The following is a 5,306-nucleotide window of genomic DNA, read 5'->3' as shown; positions in this document are numbered from 1 at the left end:
GAAACAAGGTCTGCAGAGTACCCAAGAGCTCCTGGGCGTTCAGCCTCACAGGCTCAGGGCCAGATTTGAGAAAGGCTGCTGGTGGCCTTGAGAGAAAGACAACAGAAGTCAGCAAGGGCTATCCTGCTTCACAGGATGCTGCTTTTAAGCTGAAGCTCTTGCCCTCAGCTCCTGCGTGAGGTGTCCCAGCTACACCTGTGCCTGGCCAGGGACCATTTATCTGGACCACACTCCTGACACTGTGTATTGAGGTTGTCCCTGCATCCCAGTGGAGATATGCCTGATGATGGGGACTCCAGCGTATTGGAGGCCCCAGTTGAGGAAGTATGGAGAAATAAAAAATAACAGCCCTTTATTAAACGATACATGTGTATTGGCAGAACAACAAAAGAACACAAAACCAACCAAACAATAATCCTGTACCCAAAAGTCTCCTTCAAAAAGAAAACAGTTCAGTACTTTCTGCCTTTTAGAGCAGTTCTAACCATGATTGGCAGGTGGTGCTGTTGGATCACTGGAGGAGCAGAGCCTTCAGTTGCTCGGTGTTGGTCAGCAGGGAATGCTGTTGGGCTCTCTGGTGGTCACTGGGTGGGGCCCCAAAATGCGAGAGAAGCCGAAAATGGAGATCTCCTCCCCATAGAGAAGGGGAAAGGAAAAAAGGGGGAAGAGGGGGTTCTTCCCACGAAACTCACGCTGTCTGCGGCTGGCTGTGGCCAGGGTTTCCCCCCCTTTGTTGATGGGCACACGCCGCTGCCAAACATGGGAGTGGAGGAGGGAAAGGGCGACCTCCTCCCTAAAAGGTTCCTCCACAGGTGGGTCAAGCCTCTCCGGTGAAGTCAGAGCAGGTCTGAGCTGGGGGCAGCACAGGGCGCCGGAAAGCAGAGGCAAACCTGGGGCCAGAAAGCAGCCAGATGACCATGCCGAAAACAAAGTGAACCTCAGATCCCTCCAACACACACCCTCTCTCCATCAGGGCAAAAGTGGAGTGCCTCTCTGTTAATGTTTACCTTGGCTGAACGCCAGGTATTCACTGGTCCTGGGCCCAACCTCCCTTGGGAGGGAAAGGGGAGGAGGAAAGGGGGAGAAGAAGGGAAAAACTGTGAAAACCGTAACTGCCAAGAAAAACAGCTTTATATGTACACAGAGATAAAAAAAACCCATAAAACTATACTCACAGAGAAGAACTAACAACAAAGATTACTTCCTTACAACGAACACTCTTCTCCCCCCAAGAAGCAGCCCATCCACCACCATGCAGCTACCCTTACTTCTTTCCCGTCTTTTATATCTGAGCTGACGTAACACTGTATGGAATATCTTACTGGTAAAATATACACCAGGTGATCTATCCTAGTTCTGTTTCCCTCTCAGAGAGGGTAACAAACCCATTACACTCTCATTTCTGAGGAGAGAGAGAAAATCCCCCCTTTACAGCAATGCAGAGGAAAGAAAAGTCCCCTGCCTGTTTTTTTAGAACAAGTAAACCTATGACAGTAAGTCACTCCATCCCTGCTTTTCCTTTGAAGCAGTGTGGCAAGATGGAATTGCTACTCATCCTTATAGAGGAGTATCTATATCAAGCATCACGAGGGATTCCCCTGCCCTCTTCCTTTTAAAAACCAGCTGTCAAGTGGACTGAAAATCTTCCTTTAATTGTCTGGACAGTCTGCTAAACAGCAGCAGTCTGCTGCTGGTGCGCAACAAATGGAGTTGGATTTTTTTTGCAGCCTGTCTCAACAAATCCATGCTTGTTTTGCTTTAGGAGCCCAGCATTTTCCCTGCTACCAGCTTGTCTCTGCTTCAACTATCCACTTTCCTGTATTTTAATGCAACACCTTATGAATCTCTGTCCTTTTTCCTTCAAAATGCAGATAAAATTGCAACCTGATCCTTTAATTACCAAGTTGGAGCTGGGTAACGCTCTTCTGGTCATTCTATGACAATATCTCTAGGACTTCACAAATAATTTAGTAAATCAGACTCCACATTTCATCCAGCCAGGTTTATTTGGTTGTTCTTTTCTCTTCAGATCAATATATGTATAAATGAGTTTATGTATAAAGCAGTTTATTACAGTGATCTGCTACCCAGTGATGAAGACAATGTGTCTGCCACCACTGAAGTTTATTCTGGAGGTGCAGTCTACTAGTAGACTGTGTAGAAATTAGCATATTGAAGACAGAAACTCAGCTGAGATTTCCATTTACTGCCATCAGAGAAAACATCATATAAATAGCTGAAATGATGTCACTTTAAAAAGGTACACTAAACAATAGTTGAAAACATTGAAAAATAACTTGCAATATTATGAAATATGTTACTACACAATAGTGAAATATAAGGAAGCACAGGCACTGTTTTCAATAAAAGGAACTGGAAGTACCTTAGCTATATGGTTTCCAGATTTTATCATGTCAGGTTTACTTGCTTTGGCTCTAGCTACCTCTTCTGAACAAAACAAAAAAAACCCCAATCCACCAACCAACCAAAAAACCACAAAACCCACCCAAATCTGCATAATAGCACAACAAATTATATATAATATTAAAATAAAAACTATATATATATATATACACACACATGTATATATATATATGTATAGCTGTTGGGAACAAAAACTGTTGTTGTTCCCAGAGTGCCCTTCAGGACTTCAGAAAGCACTGGTATGTGGTCAGTGCAGTATCTTGTGTTCAGTTTGAAAACAAGGAATATTTTTTTCAAACTTTAAAACACACAGAAAACCACCTGGGGAAAAAGCACAATTTGTGAGCAAACGTTATGAAACCTTTGAAATCTTTGTGCTCCCTCTTGCATTTGGAAATATTGGTGCTATGCATGTACTGCAAATGTGTCGCCAGCTGTCAGAGACACCCGATACGCGGCATGCTGTGATCTACATACTTTGTATACGTGGCCTGAAATAGGGGTGAAGGAAAGCAGTAGAGAAACACAGTGACCCAAGGGATCAGGTTTTAAGCTTTTGGCTTAGGAGAATGTGTTTACACACCAAAATTAGACAATTTTATTCTGCAGAAGTCAGAAGAGTATGAATAGCTTGTGCTATCCCTGGTGCATGATTTAAAAGGTGCTCACCTTGTAATAGTTTATCCCCTCACAGCAGAATAAGCTGTAGCAGTTAGTCTGTCCATAAATGGTGTGTGTGAGGAATTGCACCATGTAGCTCTACTGGAAAAGAAATTGTAACCCTACCACCTCCCATTCTTCTCATGTTGGTATAGCTATGTGTTGATCAAGACTTAAGAGGAACAGCAATTTGCCAGGGCTGAGAGTGACCGTGCAGACAACAGAGAAAAGCAAAACAGTCATGGAAGAAAAACCTGAAAATATATCAAAAAGCATCACAATTGACTCAGGTCCTTATAGTTAATACATAAAACATGCCAATACTTTAAATGAAGGCAGATATTACTCAGTTGAGCAGCAGTCATGAAATCTTTTGCTAATTCAGGAAGTGCTTAAAACTGATCAGGGAATTGGAGTATGTGGTTTTTTTATGGTTTAGTGACTGAAAATGATGATACAAATGAAACCACTGAGCAAGAAAGTTCATTTCAGGTTAATGTACAAACACAGCTCGAAAAACTCAGGGCTCCATTATCTTATGAAAGTAATCACAGCATTCATCTCTACCTGATGCAGCATGCTTTTCTAGTTAAACAGCCTTACAGATGATGAGCATAGCTATAATTTTTCAATAATGGAGTCACTGTTCACAAATTTAAACACAATTGTAAAAAAATCAGTTCAGGAAATACATACTTTTCAAAACTTGTAAGAAGAGGAAAGTCATTAATTAGAAACATAGAATAGTCCGTCCTGCCATCAGAGATCAATGTTTGTCACTCAAGGTACGTCCTTGTCACACTTCTGTTCACTCAAGGGCACCTTTCATTAAGAGGGAGAAGAAACGACAGACAGGAAATCGCAATTTTCTCTTTTAAAAAAATTCTTTGTTCACTGCTAAACACATCTAGATGAAATATAGCGTGAAAAACTCTTCATTTTTACTGATCCAAACAGCATCATACAAAAACAGACAGACAGAAGGTAGGGGCAAGATCTGTCCTCACCTGCACAGCCCTCATTGCCCTATGCATGTTCCAGCTCACTGTGACAACATAACTGCAAAAAACTCTTTCCTCCACTGACTACGTTGTGGCCACATCAACTTCTAAACGCATTTAAAGCAGCCCATTTATATCAGTAGAAATGTTTGGTTGTCATGGAAGGGCATTTGATGCAAAGGTAACATCCACTCCTCCAAGCGCGCAGTCCCTGGCAGCCTCCCAGACAGGGGTGCAGAGCCACTCACGTGCAGAATGCTTGGTCCAAACAACAGCAGTGTCTCATGCACACAGGCACGATTTCAGGTCTCCCCTGTTGTCCTTGTCAGCCTAAACCATCTTTTTTTTTAAACCCCATCTTTTTCCATTCCAAGTGCCAAAAAAAAAAAAAAAAGGTAAGGACAGTGTTATTGTAACATGATGCTGAGGGCATGTGCTCTACACAATGAGGGCATGTAGGGGTTGAGATGATGTTGGGATAGCAGTGGAGGGCTGGGAAGAGAGAGAGAGCAAGGAGCCAAATCAAGTGCAGTCTCTACTGCCATCTGGAACAGCAACTGAGGTAGAGCCTCTAGACACATCCAAGTTTTCTCCTACCAGAGAACCAGCTGCTTTGATCCAAAAGACAAGCTGGGACTGAAGCAACATGTGTGCAGTGTGCACGACTGGGCACAGACACAGGAATGAAGCAGAAATCTAAGGCAGATGCACCCGACTGTAGACCCCCACAAATCCGCAGTGGGGGGACAAACTGGAAGACAGCAATGTAATGGAAACTGAACCTGGAAAAATTCAAACCAAAGCGAGAGAATCACAGTAAGGGCAGAATTAATTACTCATGGGAAATGATATATTCATTGTAACTGTAACTGGTTCAATATTATTGAGCTCCTTCTAAGAGTAACGCAGTGGAGTGATGGGCACAGGATAACAGTTTGTGACAGAACTAAGGTAAACACCTGCCACTGAAGCAGCCCTAAAAAACAATTATTTAATTACATAGGTTTGCATCTGTCTTCTATAAAATTTTATTAGCTTTATGTGACACTAAATAACTTAAGAATGCCTCCACATTTGAGAGAAATTCTAATCTATCACCATTCAAAAAAAGGACATTCTGTTTTTCTCTGAAAATCCCCTCTGCCAACATGCTAATCATATTATTGCTGATCCACGAGAGGTGAGGGGGTGGAGTAACTTAATACAATGAGAGAAACATGA

General features: G+C 42.5%; 1 long non-coding RNA gene across 1 annotated transcript; it reads right to left on the bottom strand.

Annotated features, from left to right (window-relative positions):
- Window positions 1-1,992: 1,992 nt before the first annotated feature.
- Window positions 1,993-4,375, bottom strand: LOC113945397. The gene is made up of 2 exons (XR_003527068.1): window positions 4,092-4,375; window positions 1,993-3,906 (listed from the first exon to the last, which is right to left on the bottom strand). It is a non-coding gene; the product is annotated as an uncharacterized LOC113945397 (long non-coding RNA).
- Between the last annotated feature and the right edge of the window lie 931 nt (window positions 4,376-5,306).

Source organism: Corapipo altera, unplaced genomic scaffold, assembly GCF_003945725.1.
Source record: "Corapipo altera isolate COAL_440 unplaced genomic scaffold, ASM394572v1 44, whole genome shotgun sequence".
NCBI lineage: Eukaryota > Metazoa > Chordata > Aves > Passeriformes > Pipridae > Corapipo > Corapipo altera.
This window is presented reverse-complemented; position numbering and strand designations above follow the sequence as displayed.